This window comes from Haemorhous mexicanus, chromosome 3 (genome assembly GCF_027477595.1).
Source record: "Haemorhous mexicanus isolate bHaeMex1 chromosome 3, bHaeMex1.pri, whole genome shotgun sequence".
In the NCBI taxonomy this organism is placed as follows: domain Eukaryota; kingdom Metazoa; phylum Chordata; class Aves; order Passeriformes; family Fringillidae; genus Haemorhous; species Haemorhous mexicanus.
This window is the reverse complement of record NC_082343.1, coordinates 31,886,554-31,909,464: the sequence shown is the minus strand read 5'-3', so window position 1 is coordinate 31,909,464 and position 22,911 is coordinate 31,886,554. Positions and strand designations below refer to the sequence as shown.

The window sequence follows — 22,911 nt, the reverse complement described above, 5'->3', positions numbered from 1 at the left end:
TACAACCAAAGTAAAACTGTCTACATCAGCTGTGAGCCACAGACCTAAAAATTCAACAGGGTGGGTAGTGTAATATCAAGGATTTGCCCTTACCAAGCCCCCCACTGTTTGATGGGACAGAAATCCAGCCCCAGGCAGGAGAAAGCACCAGTGGGAAGGTGGAGAAGCTGAGTTACAACAACAGGAGTGGATTTCTGAAGTGGTCCAAACAGGCACAGGTCTGGCTCTCAGGAGTTTGACTCTATTTGAGCAGTAATCCAAAACAATCTTATTCCCACCATGAATTTCCCACAAACAGAAAGCAGCAGTGACATTGCTAAAAATGACAGCTTCACAGCACTGCAGAGAGGAATCCCAGGATGTTCCTCTCACAGGCAGTCACTGCTCTGCAAATGCAGAAGAGCTGCAGACCTTGGAGGGACAGCCTGTATTTCCACAGGATGAGACCTTGGTAAAGAGATACACTTTTCCCCCAGGGTGTCCTTCATTGCCTGCTTCCCAGCATCTGCCCACAGCTACTTTCACTTAGAAAATTCGACTACCAAAAAAGGTTATCTTCATTTCAAATGGTTTACCTAATCTCACCCAACCCCAATTTTATCTATGTTGTTTTTGTAAAGCTGAATGCAATTGGCAAAACAAAAGTGTTTGTCTTTTACCTATCTGCAACATCATCACACACAAAATACACTGTCAAAAGCATGTCTGCTTCTTTCCAAAACCAGCAAGCTAGGTGGACAGCCCACAGAACCTACTGGAGAATTTACCTGGACTTACTTCTGTAGCATCAAGGCACCTCTCTCTGCATTTTATACTAATTGGGCAGAAATATAAACCAGGATTGATTTCCCATATATCACACAAAAATTTTTAACAGAACAGATAAGCCCTGACTCCTTCAGAACCTATGAGAGAAATCAAAGAGGTGAATGGGCCATGAAGGTAGTCATGTGCACCATCAGGCATATCAAAACTATATCCCACTTGCTAGTTTGTACAAGCCTGCTAAAAAGGATATTTATGTCAGAGTGCAAACTGATATTTGGCATTTTAGAGAGATTTTTAACAAGAGATTGTGTACCATGACTTAATTAATGCCCTTGTTTTCAGTCTCAGGAATAAAAGTTTTTATGATTTTTGGATTAAATACTCTGATGTACAGAGAAAATTTTTCCGCTCTGCTACATTTTTTCCATATTTTCTATTTCTTTATACCAGCCTTATTTTGGTAAGTCATACTAAGGGAGGCACAAACTGAAGCATACAGCATTTACATTAGTAGCAATAAAACAAGAAAGATATAATCCATGTTGTCTAGCACTTCTCCACCAAACTGAAGGCCAATTTTACTCTTGCTGAAGGCCTAATCCCATCTGAATTCTTCAAAAGACAGGCAGAGTTGCTCTATCTTGTACCATACTGAAGACATACATATTCACAAATAATTTGATAAACAAATTATTTTGCAGTTAAGATGAGTGTGACAGATACAAATAGAATCACACTAATTTTGTCTGATTGGGTCAAAATAGCATTCCATCTTGGCCACTAAAAGAAAATAAAAGGAATACTGCCTGAAGGCCATTCTTCCTTCCCACCAGTGCCAAGATGCAGAGCTCTGATTCTGTAGATGTTCAGAGCCAGACAGGACCTTTCCCTCAGACACAGCTAATGAGAGCACCACTCTGCTACAGAGCTGGCAAAAGATGATGGCCTTTATTCTAGAGGACTGTTTCATTGACACTGATGGCTGTGACTTCTGCAGAGTGAGGACAACAAAGATATGTACTTGCAGAATACTTCTGGCATTCATTTGCCCCCATACACTATTATTTCTTATCTACCCTGTGTCCCTGCATCTTAGCCAGAACCTCAGTTCCCAACAGCCAGGCCTTTCATCTGAAGCTAAGAGCAGTAACTTGTAAGAAAGCTGTTGATTAAGCAGGGATCTCACAGCAAGGAATACCTGCAGGAAGTACCTGCAATAAAAATAAGCACACACATGCTAACAGGTAGATGGTGAATCAGCTCCCACCCCATGAATCTTTTACATCCCATATGAAGCATCATACAGCAAACACTGAACTACCTAATCTGTGCATGCAAGTCTTTTTCCAGTTTAAGGGGAATGCCTGGGCAATATGAGGTGAGAGCTGATTCTGCATCAGTGCTTCAAGCCTTTCAAGGACAGGCAAGGCAAAACCAGAACAACACACTGGAAAAAACACTTAAAGGGATCAGACACAGCAGCTTAGTGAAAGATCTATAAGCTAAACACCAAATCCAAACCCCACCCTGGCTACAGATTGCCAGAGACCTAAGGACTGCCCAGCTGTCTGGGCACAATATTCTCTCTACCAGGGAGAGAATTGCATCTACCTTTTCCAGATTTGCTATAATGATGGCAATTTCTCACATATACTCTGCCATGATAGCTCAAAAGCCATGCAGCAGAGCAAGCAGAGCTGAAAACACCCTTCCTGGCTTTATTACTACATTGTAAACAATCACCTTTGCTTCCATTATATTCCTACCCAGACACTCAGAATTTATTTTTGTTGTATTATTTTAGGAGGAGAAATGTACATGCTCTATTTTCCATTAAGCTCTTTACATATGTATTTTCCAGATATTTCTGATTATCACCATTCAGATCTTCCTTCCTAAAGACAAAGTGATAAAAAAAAAAGCCATTTACTCTCTCCACATTTACCTCCACATTTCTAAAGCTGACAGTTTTTTCTTCAGGATTGATTGGGGGTGAGGGGGGTAGGGAAATTATTTGTTTGTTTTAAAATGATAACAGGCAGACTTGGAGAATAGGGAGAATGAAATCTCAAAGGGTTCAAGCAGTCTTTAAAAAATTCCTCAGAAGGAGTTTAATACTGCTAAAGGTTGATTCATGCAATAAATGATGCATCAAAGGCATATAATTTTTACTGATACAGCAAGAGCTCAGTCTATATGTATGTATGTCCTCATGCATATTCAAGACTTGCAATACAACTTAAAGTTGAGACAAACTGCAACTGTTTCAATCTCTAACATGAAACATATGTTAAGAGCATGCTCTCTTTACAAATTGCAGCATAAACTTGGAGGACATTAATTTAGATAGCAACATGAATTATGATATGATTTGAAGAAGATATCTCTATTTGAATCTTTAAAACTTGTGCTTTAAGTGGCTGCATCCCAGCAAAGACAAAATGGGTAGCAGAGTCTAAATTCTAAGGCCAAAAGCTTAAAAGGATTTAGTAATTTTAGATGCTCCCTCTGAGATGCTTTGGGTCTGCCAAAACTGCAACAAAATAAAAGCTCATAATTTTGTAAATGCCAAACTCTCTCCAAATTCAGATGGAAAAGCTTAGGTCTCTAGCCCTATATTTGGTTACATTCAAGTTTAACAATTGACAGTTTCAGCACATAGTAATAATCCATACTCCTTCATGAGACCCTGATTCCAGCAGTCAATATAGTTAAGCAGAGTACGCAGAGTGATGTCCTACGTTTCACTTCAGCTGTATTTGCTCCCCATCTCTGAAAATTATACTATTTCTATTTAGGAGTCCTGACACAGAATTAAGTGTAGCATGATATTTAAGAACCATACGAGTCCCGCTGTCCAGAGGTTTCAGTATTTTGTCAGAGTAATGAAATATCACAATCCTTTCACAGATGAGAAAACTTAGAGTGAGAAAGACATTTTATACCAATGGAGATGGTCTTAAAAAAGAGTGCTGCTTTAAATGGGAAATTTTAAGACTGCAGTATTATGGCCTTCTACAAAGATAACAAGCTAAAGATCCTGCAATAGCCAAACATGTCACTGAAGTTAGGCAAGAAATTAACCAGATACTTTGCAGAAGCAAGGCTTTCTTGGAAAACTAAAGAAAGCTGCAATTTCACAGCAAGAGATCTGAATGCTATCAACTAAAAGCAAAAAACCCCAAATGTTAAACAATTAGCCTTCTGACAAATAGTTCTAACACAGAATTTCCATAAAAGAAAACGTGTGGCTCAAAGAAGTTATGAACCACTTAAGTGGCTCATTTGAGAAATTTAATCCTTTGACAGTGGTGGTGTGTAACACCAATCCCCTTAGTGGCTGAATTTTAATAAGTCCTGTGTGGCACCAATGATTCTGACTTAAGAATGTAAGGACAAAAAGTTACACTGGGGACTCCCTAGAGGTGAGCATTCTTCACATCCAAGGAAGAACCCCTGAGATAGTCACAATTCTGAGAACAAATTTCCATTGCTGCATACAAAATAGCAGTCAAAGCAATATCTGTTTCAGATCTTACTTAAAGTTATGCTGAAACAGCCAAATACCAGCTCACTTACGTAGCTTGCTGACTTGCTTTCTGCATTTCCACATTTCCAGGTGAATGTGAAGATGTACTTTTCCCAATTTCCCTGCTGCTTCATCTTCTGCATAAAGGTAATGCTGGACAGCGCATCACAGAAGCTGCATCAGTCTTCTTTTCAAACTCCAGGCCAAGGTTCTGTTTACACATGTTGATAAAAATTCACTTGATAGGTGGGATTTGAAATATTAAATTAACAGAAGCCTGCCATCCTGATGAAAATTTGCAAACCATAAAACTAACTAACAGAACTTGGTCAGAGAATCAAGGTTTACCAAACATGGCTGCCATAAGAAGCCAATGACAGCTGCATAAGTTGTTTTGGTTGGGGTCTTTAGAAAGCAAAAACATAAATTTAGAAGTGGCATATTGTCAACAGGTTTCCGTTTCTTGTTGTTTTCTTGCTGTTTTGATTTATAAAGAATGATTTGTCAGGCAAAAGCTGCACTTTTGGTGTGAAATAGGTACCCAAGAGCCTGTAGACTACCTAGGATGGGGAAATACTTGTCTAACTTGTAACTCTGTGGAGAGAGAGATTAATAGGTGGTTTTTGTTTCTGTCAACCTTATTTCCTGCAGCATCACCACGCTAGTGCAGGGAGCCCTCATTCTTCTTGGCTCCAAGGCCATCTCCCTACACAAAACAACATACTCAGTTGTTAACTGGACTATTTAAATCCAAGCTCTAGGGATGTCAGCAGACATACTGAATATCCACGTTAACAAATACTAATATAAGATCTCTTGTTCTACATAGGTGAGCAATTTATTAAGAGAGAATGGAGCAAACTAGACATAATGCCTTAATTGCATTTTTTCCACACAGGTCTCCACCCTTCACATTAAATCTAGCCCTGACAGCTAACTAAACACTTCTGCCCCAGAACTCAGGTAGGCAGGTTGGTTGGTGGCTCACTGGCTGGAAACCCCTCTGCCATGTTTAAAGCTCTTTATAAATAATGTCAACGTTTCACGTAATTGTTTTTTCAACCTGGCCAGGTTTCTGCGCACTCTAATTGTTCTATATCAATGTGGTAAACACTTCCTGCAGACAATTTGTTAGGAAGTTTGGATTTTATATAACCCAGGAAATGAAGTCACCAGACCTGTGGGCTGCCTGGAGTGATTCAGCCCCCTGGTTCCTGCAATAAGCAGGCACTTGAGACATAAAAATCCAGAGGCAATGACAAACCAGTGGAAAGAAAAAGGGTGCATACTAGTTTCTCCATACACTCTATTCATACCTAAAAATTCAGAAAGTTACAAAAAACTTCCATAGACTTTCAGCCATTTATTTTTACCCCTGGTGCCAAAACTATAAATAAATTCTGATTCCTCTTCTCTTCTTGTCTTCATTGCACTGGGGAACAGAACGGGACAATGTGTAGGAGGGGACTAAAGTTTCTTTCTGTATCTTTTCACTAAGGAAGCAGTACTTTTTCTTCTTTACTTCTTATTTCTATTGGTTACAAAATACATGTGCCACTTTCTATTAACTTCCCTGGTTTTGCATCATCAATCACTTATCAGTGCTCTAGAAAAATGCTATATAGCTACAGCTAATGAAGCATCCCTGAAATGGCCGAAGAGTTCTGAAAAGTTCATAGCTTTTAGTTCAAAATTAACTTGGATTTGAGCTTTCTACTGGTTTTGACTGTTTCAGAAAGCCTGTGAGAAAACTCAGGAAAACCTAAGATCTAGACAGTGGAACAGGCTGCCCAGAGTAGTTGTGGACTCCCTCTCCAGGCAAGTGTTCAAGGCCAGGTTGGATGGTGCTTGAGCAACTTGGTCTAGTGGAAGATGTCCCTGCCCTTGGTCTAGTGACAGATGCCCCTGTCTCCTCATGGAAGGAGAGTTGGAACAGGATGATCTTTACAGTCCCTTCCAACCCAAACCATTCTATGATGCCATTTTCTTCCTTGAAAGTTATTTTACCAGTCTTTTTGAAATGTACAATTTGTCTCCTTTACTGTGAGTAGCTCTCCTGAGCCATGCTCTTCAGCATGAATGAAGTTCTTGTCCAGCTGTCACCACCATATTGCTGTGGTGTGACCTCAACACAGCCTTCCACTGGAGTCCTCTAACTACGCAAGAGGAATCAAAATATTAGCTAAGCAGAATAACATTTCCTTCCAATGGCCATAACAAATGTCATTGCAAGCAAAGAGGAAAAAGAGAGACAAAAGAGAAAATGTAAAAAGACTAAAGGAATTTCACACTGCAGACAAAGGAATAATTCTTGGCTGTATAATATCCTGTAAAATATTCCCCATTTAATCAAGGTTTAAATCAGGAAATTTGTTCAATCCATATAAGTTCCAGTGGTAAAATCACACCACAAAATCTTCTTCTTCTGAACTGACTGGCTTTGGAGACAGTTGCTGGAACCTGAGGACTTCTGCATGTCTAAGCTTTATACAGAGGAGAGATTGCTCTGCAAATCAACGTCAGTTCCTCTTCTTATATGATCCTTATTGTTGATGTGGGTGGGCACACTTAAGTATCTTTTCCTCTATCCTTCCAACACATAGGCAGAGGGTTGAATTGGTGGTACAGCTCCTACCAGCAGCCATCCTGTTAGTGCTGTTATGGCCTTCTCCCACAAGTACACCACAACTGCAAATCTGTGTCTGTTGCTGGTGTGCAGGGCTTAACAGTACTACATTACCCTCACACTGCTGCAAACACCATCAGGGATTAGCACAAGCCAGTATCCACCTGTGAACTCTGACTCCAAACTCAGCCAAATGTAGCTGTATCTGGCACATATCTTTTCTGGAAGGGATCACAGAATAGTCTGAGTTGGAGAGGAGAAGGGGGAGAAATTTGAAGGATCACACAGGGGCTAAACAACCAGAGCGGTAGCAAGCAGATGAGAAGAGATAAGGAAAGATCTGAGTCTCCCTTTGTGCACCTGAATACTGACAGGTGAGATCAGGCTTTGTGCTACTCCCATTTCAACCCTGCATATGAAGGGAACGAGTAGAAGACAAGAATTTCTGACTTTCTTGAAAAATACCAGTAAAAGCAAAGAGCAGAAAAAAACAAGTGGGCCTACCATGTGTGGAGATAGAAAATAGGTAGTGAAAGATACAGCACGAATAGTGTCGGGGAAATAAGGAAAACAAGAGGATTTTTTCTCCCCCATTACAGAATGTAATCATGTCGCATTAGGTGCCATTTAGATGTGCTTAACCTACTTTGATTAAATGCATAGAGCCACTTTCATTTTACTGTCTTTGATAATTCAAAGCCATTATGTATACTGCAGAATTTATTTTGCTCTCACTGCGGTTTTTCTCTTCTGAGGTTACTTGATCCTGGAGCCAACGATAAAATTCATCTTCAAAAGATGAATGGAAATAAAATTTGAATTTAAAAATAAAATCAAATCCTTCTGGAGACCATCCTGGGCCCAACCTGTCCCACTGAACTTAATAGGAATAGCCCTGTAAATTAGGCAAGCCTGATTTATCCTTCCATTACCCCCAACACTGGCATTTATTAATTCCCAAGCATAACAACAATTCTGCTAAATGTTTTTACATATTATGCATGCACTCACATTGCTAAGTTCTTCACAGTTGGAAAAGAGATTCAGAGCTTCAAATAGGTAAGAGAGGCAACAGTCATAAGAAAATCCCAAGGGAAAAACAGAAGGACTTAATAGCAGGCTATTATTAAACTCTATTTGATATATTAAAAAATCACAAGGAAGCCTGTCAAAAAAATTACCATGATCAAATAAATTGCAAGGGAAAGCTGCCAATCATGTCTTGCGAACTGGTATGGCAGAGACATGAAGGGAAATAAAATGCCCAGAACCCAACACAAAATCAGGTTTGTCCTGCCAAACACACTCCTGTCCTGTTTGTGGCCCCCCTGCCTTCACCCAGCCCACACCAGCTGCCCCATTGGCATCTCATCCTTCATTCCTGCCTGGCAATGCAGCAGCTAAAGGTGCTGCAGAGGCTCAGCATTGGGGCTGGGAGCCCCACTCCCACTTCATTCCACCTCCTCCCCAGCAAAACTGTTCTTCTCCTCAGCTCCTTGTTATCTCCTGCCTACGCACACACTGTATTCACATGTACTTTGCCACTTTGCAAAGTGCTCTTGGGATTACTTAGGTACTGCACCAACCCAAAGTTGCTCCATTTTACAGCGCTGGCTTCATAAAACTCAACCTCGCATTGCAGAGAGCTGCCAGAGAGATTAACTTCAAAATGTTCCCTTTAAAGTGCACAGTGTCAAAACTCTGCGCAGTGGATCGCAATCAGTGCTTCTCCAATGCAAAGGCCATTCCTCCTTCAAGAGTTTGGGCTGGTGAGGCACCTAATGTGCAGATACGGAAGAAGCCAAGGCTAGACATGCAGCCTTTTCTCTGTGCTTTTCTCCCAGTTGTGCCAGTACTGCCCAGGTGTAGCTGTATAATCTGAGCTGCTCTTTCTGCAGTCCTCTATACATGTATTTCCCAGGGATAAGTGTCTATGGGTTTACAACAGCAGCAGTATTACAGCACACTGGTGTAACAGTATAGCAGGACAAAGTTTGAAGAAAGAAACAATACTTTACCAGGTGAACTGAAAAACCTGGAGAAAAAAGAAAAGCATCTGAGCACTAGGGGCCTTTTTCAGATTTTAGGAAGCTAAAGGTTTCACCAGGGGAATTTGAGCACTAAAATGCATTTTTTTATCTTCCATTTCTAATATCATCTTAATCTCAAGTAATTTGTTCCTCTTTGTTGCATTTACAAGACCTTTAATTTGCCTCCTTTCTTCCCAAGCTGCATTTGGCAAGCTAAACATCTGAAACCCATCAAATCCCAGTCACGAAAAAGCAGCCAGAAGCCTGGGTGGCTTTAGAGGTGTGTGGTTGCACACCTTTGTGTCCCCATACAGTTCTTCAGTTATTACACTTAAACAGAAGTTTAGAAAGCAGAGACATTGCTCTGCTTACATTTCCAGATGCTTCTTGTTCCCTGAATTAACCCCCCCTCCCCTGCCCCACCAAAAAACCCAGTTTAAGGGGCCTCAAGTTGCCTCAGTTTAAGGGGCACCAAGAGCTTCCATTTGGTTGGGGGGGTTTCCCCCCTAAACAGTTTAAAACCTTGATAATCTCTAACCTAGCTATCAAATCTAGTATGCTTAAGTGAGAAAACCCACTGACATCAACAGAACTACTTATATTAGTAGTTACAGCTTGATTTGGCTTTAAGGCTTTAGATGTTTAGATGACCATTTAGATAAATTCTGCACCTTGGACTGGTTTTGCAGTTTAAACCATTTAAAACAAGAAGCACCCCAAAAGAGGCCACAAAGGCAGCATGTGAGAGAGAGCAAAGCTGCTACTACTTAATTCACCATGGTGGTTTGTGGCAGTCCAGGTACACTAATGCCAGCTAAGGCTTTCTGCACCTGCCTTGAAAAGCCCTTCTCCAGAGGCAAAAGTCTGACAAACCGCTTGAACGTGGCTCCTGGAGCCAAAAGCAACAGGGCACTTACACAGTGAAAGAAAATCTGAATTTGAGAGTCTTTTTTTTTTTAGGCACCATCCTTGAAATTGCAGGGAAATTGTAAATTATCCCCAAACCAAACACTGCACAGACAAGAAATGCTCAGTTACTACCCTCTATGTTGAAGTACAATTATGTAAATGCATTTTACAAATATATAGTAATAAAAGTGCAAAAATGTCACCCAGGCTGCCCAAAGCAGGCATGAAATGATGCTAGGCAGTAAGTCCGGGACAAAGATGTGGACATCCTTGCATCAGTACAGACCAGGTGACAGAGGGGAGCACTGTGACTACCTCAAAGAAAGTGCAACAGCATTGGTTCAGTGCTGTCTTTGACTGGACCTATCTATCATCATAGAAGCCAGGCCATGAAGCTCTATTTTAATAAGGTCTCACTGAAAGGCATTCTTTTATCCACTTCCTTTTGTTTATTATTCTTTCGAATATCTGATAAGATACTTTTCAACTGTGGCTATTCACTTTCTGTTTGCGTAGGTCTTGGGTTCATCACAAGATACAAGGTCAGCATTAATCTAAACAATGGTTGGTTATGGGTGATTTTGCCAAGCAGAAAACACTCTAAAGGCTAGATTGTTATCATCAATAGGGCAACGCACAGGCAGCAGAAACAAGCCCTGCTTACACGCATGTAGATTAAGCGGAGCTACTCAGATGCCAGGTCATGGGTGTAGCACATGCACCAGAAGCCACAGCTCCCGCCAAGGGCTTGTTAAGAAGAAAAAGTAGGGAAGGAAGGAGGTGCTTCTCTTCCTTCTACTTCAACTTATCAGCATGGCCACCTGGCCCAGCACCTGTGAGGAGCATGGAGGGGCCACCCAAAAAGTGCAGAAAGCTATCTTAAACCTGCAGAGCATATTTAAGGCAAGGAAAGAGTCTGCAAAGTGTGTCTTTTCCAGCTGCGCTCCGTGCTGTCATCCAGCCCACAGCAATATAATTTATAAGCAACATACTGACAAGGAGCCCTGAAGAAATTTCCAAAAAAAATCAAATTCAGTAAAACAAGGGAAACAGTAAGTCTTTGTGAAACCTTTTAAACTGATTTCTTTGAGGACTGCTGATTGATAGCTGACACAAAAGAGTAAAGCTCCATTGGCTTGTAATACCAAAATACTTTAATTGTATTTACAGTTTGTCACTTTTAGAGCCAAAACCTTCCAAAATATACTCCCTGAACCTGGAATGCATGCAGCTTATCTCTTGGCCTTTATATTCCCTTCTTCAAAACACACCCCTTCCTGCACTCTCACCAACAGTGACTCACACCAACCTAATGAAAAAAATTAAAACCCCAAGAGTAAAATAAAAAAAAAAAAAAGGAAGACAACTACTAATGAAACATTGCATATGCAAACAATTTTATAACCCTGTTTTACACAAATCTGTTTTCTGTAGGTCTCCTATCCCTGAGGTACTCTGTATTTTTCAGACTGGGACTAGGCACCACTGCACTAATACCCATCTATTACCACTGATGGAACAAACTGCAAAGTGATATTTGTTCTCCACGTCTTGTTTGACCTCCAGATTGGCTGATTAAACTTTCCGGAGCAACAGCTCTTTGCAAAGGGAAGGTAGATACAAGCACTGGAAGTAGGCAGCCCAGCCAGAGTGTTAACCCTGACTCAGGTAAACAGCAGCTCAAGAGGATAAATCTCTATGGTGAGGGAATTGCTGGTCTCTCTTAGATTGGTAGCTAGCACTTTTCCAGGGCTGTTATTTTGTGATGAGAGTCAGAAATCTCCTGTGCTAAATATTCACAGTTTGCAAGCTACCTTGCTGCTACCTTAAGTGAGATCTGATTTGGAGGCCTTCAAGGGAAACATTCCTAATTCTTTCATTAAACACCTCTGAGATATCCTGTTCTCTATATTACTTTTATAAACACCTGAAGTAAAAATATTTACATTATGACTTAACTATTCACTCTGATTGTGCAGTAACCTTGGGCTGACAATCCATATTGTGTATTGTGTTTTTTTAAATCCCATTTTGTTCAGCGATTGTTCAATACACAATGGTCTGATAGTCCAGCTGCAGCCAAGAAGCACACCACAAAGCTGAGGAAAAGTGCAGGCACCCAAAAACTGATTCTCTGGCCATCGTCATGCCACTGCCCAGCTAGCAAGGCCAGTTCTCTAGTCCTTTTCAGTAAGACCAGCTGCCAAAATCTCCAAAAGGTCAAAAGATCTGCTGGGAATGGCAGGGATGAAGGGAAGTCTTCATGACTTCAGCCACCATGAAGAGTGGAAGTACAGCAGCTGCTGAGTTAACGCTTTACAACCAAGAAAAATTTTTTACATGCTGAGATAAGCCTCCAAAGTGGCCAAGGATGAGAACTCACCTCTCACAACATCAAAGCTGTTGTATCTGGGGTGATTCCTTTGAAATGATGAACTTTGAAAGGAAAAAGGTGAAGGGCTAATTCAGTCTGTATTACAAGTAGCTTGCTGCTCTTCACTTCTGGAGTTATATGCATTTTCACATACTTCCAGCACACTCACTAAAGCATATTTCCTACAAGGATATTTAATACTGTTTATCAAGAACAAGGTCAACGGGGGAAGCAAGATTAGATATTTCAAAAGATATGTTCCCTTCTGTTGCCATAACAAAGAAAGGTACATTAAATCAACACTGCTAAGCTGAATTCAGATTTCAGCAGCCCTCCTTGCCGAAGAATCACACACACACAAACATCCCCTCACCCCACAAAGCCTCTGTCTTGTTAAAGGATGGGCTCTGGCACTCAGACTTACATCACAAGTATACGTGGCCTTCCCTTAGCAACCACCTTAACTTCATTGATTCTATAGTTGATTCTTGTGGCAACAAGCTCTATTCTGATTGTTTATAAACTTTTAAAAGGTCATCAAGAAAACAGAAATAAAAGCTGTTTTTCTGAACTATTTTTGTGGCATGTAGACCCATGGAAGCTATTGGGAAAAAAATAAAAAATGCAAGAAGGAAAGACAAAACCCAAAAATCCCAAACTGAAAAAGGGAGGGCATGTCTATGGCTGTGGTGGGGTCACCTGTATTCTCTTCTCTGCTCTGCCATAAGCTTTCTCAGTGACTTTGGATGCAAATTAGGTATGTCACTCGTTTGTGTTCTTTCAAAAAACTCCCCATCTCCAGTTCTGTGGACTTGACCTTAAAAAATTTATTTTATAAGCTGTTTTGTTGTTGGGTTGTTTTTTTTTTTTTTAATCCCAGGAAGAGGTCATTGATAACTTCTTTAAAAAGAGTGAAAAGAGAGAGAAACAAATGTAAGCTCAATGTTTTTAAAAAATACACTATTTGCAGGCACATGGTTGCAGGATTTCATCATCAGCTGGCAGAGATACCTCTCCCCTTGCTCTGTAGTTAGGATAATACCTGAGTTAAAAGTGCAAGTCCAGTAGTACTCCCAAAAGCAATGATCTGGCTTTCTTCAGGTCTGTTGCACAGCTCTGACCAGAAGCCCAACACAAATTACATTGGGGAACTACAAGATCACACATAATATTCCTGTTCCTATCACCCAAAGCTGATATTCCTTTAAGAGCGCTGCTTAATTATATCCTGGTCCCACCTACACATACAGAGTCCTTCTTAATCCCATAAGAAACACAACAGCAAGTTTGCAATGCAAGCAAAGAGTAGACTATGTGGTGGCCAATTTCTTGTTCAGAGGTTTTTCTGGGAGGAATTCCAACTCATGTGATGCACAGGACCCCATCTTATCATTAAAAGGAAATATCACTTAGCAATATTTTACATTTTGAGACAAGGAGCAGCTAACTAAATATCAACTTTTTAAAATAAAAGAACAGCATTTCCTCTGTTTTACCTAGGTTACTCACAGGCAGCTCCTCCTATCCCTTGCGTTTTTATTTAGAGTTCTCAGTAAATGATTTGATACTATTTTAGAAATTAAAATAACAGATAGTTTTATACCATCATTTGAATGAGATCTGTGAGCAAACTACTGCATTTCCTGAATAGCAAGAATATTATCCTTATGAATGAATCAACTATTTCCAAATATGGATTGGAAAATATTCAGCTCCCAGATATTTGGAAAAGCAAGCACCAAAACAAGCTCAGAAGTCCGATACAGATGTCTAAGACTCAAGAAAACATTCCATCCAATCAGTCGCAGGATTTAGACTCAGTCATTTCTCTGAGTCACTCATTTCATTGCTATTCTTCACTTATTTTGGGTGTGGACTGAAAGCAGTTGTTCTTAGTTCCTGAAAACTCAATGATGTGAAATTCTCACACCCCAAAGCAAAAGAAATGAAGAAAAATATCACAGTTTCTGTCTGCAATGAGCCCATGTCCTCTATGCGGCCCCTTCTTTCCCAACTCTGCTTTTGCTGCTGATGTCCATGGCAATTGCCTGCTGCCAGCCTGTACTGCCCATCTTCCAAGCTTTCCAAGTTCCTACTTCTCTGCTCTACTCAGCAAGAAATATTTGTCACTGGGTTTTGCACTGATGCCTGCCACCATAGACTTTGAGGCCCTTGCATCTGTTAGCCATGTTCTCTCATTAAGGTTCCCTCGAAAAACAAAAGCCTCAAAAGTCTCTTTTCTTCCTGCTCTTTTCATAATGATGCCCTTAATTCTCCATCCATCACAGCTTGTACTTCAACCATTTTACTTCCATTATAAGATCAAAATCTCAGCATTCCAAAACTGCATCCAAACAAAAGACTCTCCAGATACCATCTCAATGCCATCTCAAATCAATTACCAGGGCATTCATTCCTCACAAGAATATCTCTTATTTCTCTTACTATTGAATTCAAAGATTACATTGCTGACATGCTTTCAGAGTTTATGGACGTGGTAATGGGGAAAGAAAACACACCGCTCTCAAAGCTCATCAAGAGAATCGTGTTTTTCAAGTTCTAAATCCTGAGCAAGAGGAACAAGGAGCATCTTTCTTGTTACATGTGTACATTGTACACATGTAACAAGAAAGAAGCTGACACACCCACAAGGTGTTGCCAGAATGCAGTCATCATCAGGCAAAACCAAATTCAGTGTTAGGAGAATGACATTTTCATTGGAGAAAATTACAACTGCACCTGCATTTGGCCCTCTTTGAATCACATTACTCCAAAGCAAATGGAGACTACAGAGAACACTTAAGAAAAGCAGCAGGTCCAACAAACCATCAGCAACCAAGCAATACTTATCATAATTAGCAGTTTTAAGATTCAGAGGTTTTTTAATTAGGGATGGATAGTTTCAGTTTTAGAAAACTAACTAGAAGATTCAATGAAAGTGTCTAATAACTGTTTGTTCCAGAAATCTTCACTGAAGTATATTTTAACGCTTTGATTATGCTTGAAAATATGTTATACATGATAAATGTTTAAAGCAGTTGAGTGCAAGCATGAAACAATTTTTGCATCAGATTTAAAATAATCCATCCCCTGCTATAGAACATAAGCAAGATTATGCAATACTTCAACAACGCAGGTAACACTGCGCTGACAACTAAACCCAACTTGCCCTTTTCCAAATACCTTCAAAAATGTTTAACACATTTCAGGCTGTACAGTCATGCATGTCAACTAGGACTGGATATCAAACACATAAAGAAATATATGCAGCCTCCAAAAACCACATGCTTCATGATTCATTCTCCCATATCAAACTTTATTTCATTTCTTCCTACTGTTTCCTGCATCTTAAGCTAAAGCCTTCCACAGCCAGTATTCTCCCTTTACTTGTTTTGCTCTCCTGCTTCTAATGAAGTCCTTGGGCACCATATCAACACCCAACAACAAGAAAACAAGTACTAAAAAGTGCTGATTATAGGCATGTTTATCAGACCTCTGAGACCAACATCCACTAACCACAGCCTTCCCTGATACTGCTAGTATCTCTTTGTAGGCAGCCAAAATGATATGACAGAGGTGCTGCAAAGACCATGCCATGAATCACTTTGCTAGTTCTCACAGCTGATGTGTTTGGCAACACAGGAGTGCAGTGAAAAGCCCTGCACTGAACCAGCTGACACATGGCTCATGATGCTTTGTCTGTGTTAGAAAGGCCTCGTGGTTAGCACCCAGTAGTTAGGCATTGATTTATACTGTTTTTAAGTCTGTGCTCCAGATGAAAAATCAAGCATTGAGGAAAGGATCATGGAAAATTTTCTGAACAGCACTTTACACTTCCCTCCTGAGCAGAGGAGCATGCTTAGTTCATATTGAGGATGGGTGCATTCTTCCAAAATGTGCTAGCAAAAATAAACTTATTCGTTTATAGACTGTGTTGTTCTTATAACATGGAAAAAAAATTATAAAGGAGCACTCAGTATTCAGAATCTCCTTCTGAAATTTAACCTTTCAAGGGAACACAGAAGCAACTTTAAATTTGCGACATGGTATGTCTTATATATTTCAGGTATTCAAACTTCACATATGTTCTAGACTAGAAGAAAAATTATTAGTTTAACCAGCCCTCCTCCCTACCATATTTTAACAAATAGTTTTGATATATTACCTTTATTCACTGTTATCTAATATTTAAGCTGTTATTAACTTCTATAATTTAATGTGGTCTTTAACTCACATTTCTATACCAGCCAATAAGATGTAGCTCTTCTATGCAAGTTACATTTTTATTCCTGACAAATTGCAAGTTTTACTCGAAAATTCCAAAGAAAAAACAACTTTCTGTGAGAGTCAGGAAGAATACTTTTTTGCTTTTTTTTTAGAAAGAAAGTTGTAAAAAGCAACAGCCATGGGCTATGAAATAAATAGTTTAAAAAAATTTCATATGGTATTATGAATGCTTTTTATATGGTATGATGTGCATTATATTCTACCACTATAGTCAACTTCTATATTGAATGCTTACCAGAAACTCTTCAGAACTTAAATCAGAGCCTGATCCAATCCTGATGAAGTAACACAGGTTATTTTTGAGGACAAGACAGCTTTCTGCACACATAAAAAGAGTTCAATGTATTCCCAGTGGGAATGGGAATCTAAGCAGTAATAAGCTTAAATTTTAGCAAGAAAGATTTGGTCTTGACATTAGGAAAAATACCAAATCTTAGGCTAGTGAAACACCAGAGTAAATTGCCTTCAAAGGTCATTGGATATTTGTCATAGAAGCCACTGAAGACAAACCCCCACAAGGATTCATTGTTCTCAGTGATCATCTGCATTCAAAGAGAGGGCCCTCTTGGCCTCCAGCAGCTCCTGTTGCTTTCTGCCAGCCAATCTTCCTGTGAAGCTATGACCCCAAGGAGCAGTTTTACAAACAGAATTACTGAAACATATTATCTATGGATTCCTAATCTACAGCTCCTAATGCTTCCTTCCCTGCTCAGCTGACTCTCTCTCTCCTGTGGCTTTCCTTCTCCTGTGTTTCCCCCAACACTTCATGCTGGACTAGCCAAGTGACAGCACATGCTTTGACCAGTCTGGAGCTACCTGTGCACATTGCTGCTTGACCAGATGACTGCTACTCCTGGGAAAACAAAGAGTGCATGATTATATCCTTTACAATGGAGAGATTATTTTGACTCTGTAGATATCTATATTCTTTTTTTCTTTTTCTGTCATCTCTATTTCTGCTAGCCCACCAATCAGATATGTGAAAAAGGGCTTCAAAAAAATAGCAAAGTTATCTGTAGAAAAGTGAAGGAACTGAAAGGTAAACATAAAGACAAATATTACATTAGCCTTGTTAAAAATGGACTTTGGATTATCCTCAGTGGCTACAGTTTGCTAAAACCTTTGAATATTTTCAAACTAAAAATTTTTAAAAAACCAAAAACAAAACCATAAAAAATTAGTAATAATCCAAGGAAATTTTACAACACTGGATTTCCTTAGTGAAGTTTCTGTAAAACACAGAGCCTTAAGTCATCACATGAATCACTGACAATTTAATCAGCTTCTGCAAGTTTGTCATCCTTATCAAGAGTTGAATTTAAGACCTTCAAAAAGTTCTTTCACTCCATTTATGAACTGCTGCACCTACTGATTCAGCCACCCACGCTACACTTTAAGACTACCAGAGATTCAGCTAAGAATCCAGAAAGCTAATATTCAACTTAGAGGCTAAACGAGCTCCCACCAATCTACAGGTCTCAGGATGGGAGAGCCTTAGGAAATCTTGTTCTAAAATGGAGCACCTGAGAGCTCCTTTTGCCCAAATGCAGGAAACTTCACAGAAATTTTTGAAAACTTTTATGTGAACAGCAGTGGGAGAACCCATACATTGCAAGACACAGAGCTGGTATAAAATCCAGTGCTAGATTAATCTCATCTATCCTAGAGCTCTCCTGGAAAAAAACCTTAGCCTGTTAACATGCTCAGACCAGGAGCTATTTTTTAAGATAAAATTACTTTGCATGAATACATGTGGCACATAATAGGGACAGCTCTTTTGAAACTAAAGCTCTGTAGGTCACAATCTGTTCCTTTGCCAAGTTAAATGAATACTGCCATCAGTGGTAATCAATCCAACAGTTTAAAGTTCTTGGGATGAGAGGTCTTCAAAGCTTATTCCATTAAAGTCTCAGATCCTCAAAAGTGTGAGCAGTGCACTTCCTTATTCTTCTGCAGAAAGAAATAATAGCACCAGCATTGTAGATTCCCTGGTTTTCAGTCTTTTTATTACTTACATAATTTATGATATATTGGATGATGTCTTTCCAGAAAAGCCAGTGTTGAGATTTCTTAGCAATTCTGGGTAAAGAATCCTACTGAAGAACAAACAAGGGCAACAGTAAATAGCATGTTAGCTATTTCTTCTGGCTTCTTTGGAAATAGTATTTTTTATCAGCTTGAAAAAAATGGCAACCCTTTCAGGTGAAGAACACCACAGTCACACTTTTATGGTTCAGTCTTGGCTAGAGTTTGAAAAAACCTTGAGACTTTTTTCTAAGAAAAGGAAAGATTTGTCTGTCATTGAAAAGACAAGAGCAAAGTGTTCAGTACCCCATAATTTGAGTACCTGGCCCGATGTCATTCATCTGCCTGAAAATTTGGGGATAACAATTGATTGACATTTTTGAAAATGAGATCAACGTATTTGCAATACCTCATTTTGTTTTCTGTTCCTTGACTTTTACTGACATCCAGTGGAGATACACTCAAACCTCTTTCAGGGGCTAATACCAATTCCTTTCTTGTAAAACACCTCTAAGTTAAATTACCTATGAAATGGAAAGCCTGCCTTGAATATATCTGGTTTTCAGAAAGCCCTTCCCTGCTATGTTCACAATACACATTCCTTTACAAATTCAGTTCTTAAAAATGTTTCATTTCAAACACTATGTATTTCCAGTTCTGACAAATCCATTTTTATGGTTTAGTTGCTATTGCACTGGTACAAATCCATATTCTCCTCCTTCTTAATCTCATCAACCTACAAATATAGGAAAACAGATCAGAAACAACGCCTGCTTCAAAGACTGTGTCCTCATCACTGTCAAATGAAGCCATCTCTGTGTTCTTATCATAATTTGAAAGAAGGCCAGCATATTATTTTTGTATGTGTGAACTCTGCTTACCGACTGGAGGAATTTGTGAATACCATAATTAAACCCCACAGAAGTATATACAAAACACAGACCTTAACAAGGGAGCATTTGGGATCTATTACAGGAATCATCTTAAGAATAAATGGAAATTAAATGATGTTACCTGAGCTTTTTTCTTATATTTCCCAAATAACAGTAGCTCCTAGAATCCACACTTGTTACTGACAAATTAAACCCCAGCAATCCAACAAAGTTCAATGAAGTGGATTCAGTCATGCTGAGATCTCAGCAGCAAAATGCAAACCTAAAGCCCACACTTCCATATCCTATCCACGCTGCTGACTGCTACTCAATATACACTCCAGAAAAGCAGAGGTGCTCTGAGATTTACATCACCCAAGATGTCTACAACCCTTTCAAGAGAATGAAAAGGGAATCATCTCCAGACTGGAGAACATATGTTTGCTACAAACTTATATACCCATATTTAAATGTGCAGCATGTTCTTCCTGAAAATGTGCATGCAAATCCCACTTAGATTACAAGGGAGCTTTGGACAAGGAAGCTGGAAGCTAACACAGAGCCTTATATGAAAAGTCTTTACTCTTTTACAACCATCTAAGACAGAAAGACACGACAGAGCTCATTACCCATGGTGAGTCACATTTTACCATGGAGGTATGTTCTTTGCTTAGGCAGTTGTTAATTAACAGCAGGAGTAGGAGACACTGTTCTTTCTAAATGCATTTTTGTTTGTTTTACAAATATATAAAATGTCTGCATATTGGAAACGTAGGTTCGGCCTGAATTTTTCAGGTAAGCATGTTTCACCTGGCAACCTAGGTTTCAAAACATTCATATAGCTTGCAGTGCTACATGAACTGTTGAGAATCTGGATCAAGCAGCTAGCAACAATGGACATGATAGCTCCCACAATAATGCCTGCAGAACAGGAAAGACATGAACTCACACTGTGTGAGATACAGGTCTGGTAAATGAACAGCAATAGGAAAATCGTTGTCCTTACAGGGAACTTATTGTAAGGCAAACTGACAAGAGTGGGGCCCTCACTCTGTCTCTCTTAAAAATATTAAAATATGGAATAACCATAGCAACATCAAAGAGGAGCTGAACCAATTAAATACTACTGATAATCTCCTCAAATTCAGGCAAAATTGATTTAGGGCCGTGTGTCCAACCTGTGAAGCTCAATTGCCTCTGAAGAAAAAGTAATCTCACTAGACTCCCTCATCTCAATTCCAGCAAGTCAAAAAACAAGTGGGCAGTATAATTATTCGTGTGTGCCTCTGCAAACACAAGAGCAAGAACATGCTCTCTGAAATACGTAATCACTCCCAAGACAGTGTCCTGGCACGTCTCAGATAATCCGTATGACCTGCTGGCCTGTACCTCAAATAGGAACGCCTTCTTGGTTTGTTTTCTTTGGCATGGATCTCCCTCTTACTTCACCTCCAGTTTAAGCTTCCTGCTTCCAGAAACTATTTCTCTGAGACACTGTGCTATCTAGCAAGGTTGGATGACAAATTTCTCTATGGGCAGAAAAGAATGGTTTCTGTAAAGCCTGCGGTTGCTAAACAAGGTATCTCCACCCATGCTATTCTTCAGCAGAGAGAACTCCTTTTTAAACCTGTTTCAGTGGTTGTCAAATACCCTGATCTGTAGAAGTGCTATCTCATACCTATTAATGTCAAAACAACAGTAGAATGTGGCCCTGACAAGGACCGGTCATCTCATTAGTAGTCACTAATCAGTTAGATCATTAGTAGTGTGTGCACACAGTCCTGTCAGCCTCCCTGGGGTGCTACAGCTTGCATTCCTCAAGGGAAGAACTGATAGGAAGCAGGCCACTAGGACAGAATCCTGATGAATTCCAGTTATATCCAAGTTTGGCTATCTGTGGAACTGAAGAATGAGAAGCAAGCAGGAGACCATTTTCTGCTGCACTGTGAGAGATTCACAACACCTTTCCACAGACATTTCACCCAGGTGCCTAATTAGGAGATCCAGGTTTAGAACCCACATTCAGCTTCTGCAGTTCTCCAGCTCCTCCTGCTGCCCCACATCCCAGCCACATATCCAGCCATGGCCACCTCTCCAGCAAGAGCCAAGGGGGCCATCACCTGTTTTTGCTTTGGTCCGGGTTGTGCTGTTACATGCTGGTCTATGGTGGAACATAACACTTACTGCACCTCATAGCTTGAGCAGCTTAAATGGTGTTTCAGCTAACAACAGGTATAGGTGTGACAGCAAAAAGAAAACCCAAAGAAATCTATACAAGCCTTTTGCCTAAAGCCTGTAGATTTAAAAAGAAGTCTTACTGAAAGGCAACAGATTTGATTTTAAGGACCTCCACCACTGACTACAAAACATGTGATGTTCTAATTGTGTTAAAATTCCAAACAACTTTTAAGAAGAGAAACACCATCAGGAAACAGTAGCATTTCTCTAGTTAAAAAGCAGAGAAGCAAACAGAAGCAGTAACATTCAGGTTCCAACTTCAAGGCTCCATTTTCCTTCATTCCATGCAAACAATTCAGTCAACTCCACCCTTCTTATGCATTTCCAAGCCCTAACATGGATCTACAGAGAGGGTAGTCAAGTATTTTTTATAACAGAGATGTAAACACTTCTGAAATGCAAGCCAGGGGACTATCACAGACAGAGAGAATTATACTGCTCTGATGTGTTTGTTTGCATACTAATCACATAATACTGAAAACATGACATTTGGTGAATATTTGCTTTCAACTGCCACTGACTAAAGTGGAAGAAGGAGAAGTTAAAAAAAATCCCAACAAAACACAAAAAAACCCCAAAATAAAACACTTAAGACCGTAGGACTGTCAGAAAGGAAAGAAACCAAGGAGTTATTAAAATATTCATTTTATGCAGAAACTGCCTTGATGTGTAGCATACTTCTCTCATTTCAATTAATTTCAAATGCCAACTGTAAGTAGCATGTTAAATACATTGACAAGATGTCTCATTTCATGTAGCATTCAGTTTTGTATTTTGTAAGTACATTCTTCAGCAAGGTTCTCAGTGAGTTTTCATAAAGATGCGTGTCCTTGCTGGAGAAGTTTCAATGTGGCACAGCCTAAATCCACGATTTTGTTATAAATGATTAATTAATAACACCTCTCTCTCCAGGCAGGCCTTCAACACAATGGAGTTGAAAGCAAATTGTTAGTAAGCGCCTAAGTGTATACTCCTTGAAATACAAACTGACATTTGAATTATGTTCTGTGCAATTCAAAGCACAAAAGGATTCAACCTTGTACTGGAGTTTAGATAGCAGAACATCACATGAATATAATATTTTACTAATAATTGTTCTGTGCACGTTGGATTTGGGGTCCCAATTTCTGAACCACATTTTAGAACAGAATCTGCCAACCTACCTACCTGAAAAATTCAGCTTGCCAGCTTGCCTGAGGATCATGGTCTTAAAAATTAGGTATGCCAAATAATGCAGACACTTCAGTAAATAT

At 39.6% G+C, this 22,911-nt stretch overlaps 1 long non-coding RNA gene across 1 annotated transcript in view; it reads right to left on the bottom strand.

The window, feature by feature from the left end:
- Nucleotides 1-508: 508 nt before the first annotated feature.
- Nucleotides 509-22,911, bottom strand: part of LOC132324786 (uncharacterized) — a 124,030-nt gene continuing 101,627 nt past the window's right edge. The window contains exons 3-4 of the long non-coding RNA XR_009485735.1: nucleotides 4,348-4,508; nucleotides 509-905 (exon numbers count right to left, since the gene is read on the bottom strand). This is a non-coding gene — a long non-coding RNA (uncharacterized LOC132324786). The remainder of the gene's footprint in view (nucleotides 906-4,347; nucleotides 4,509-22,911) is intronic.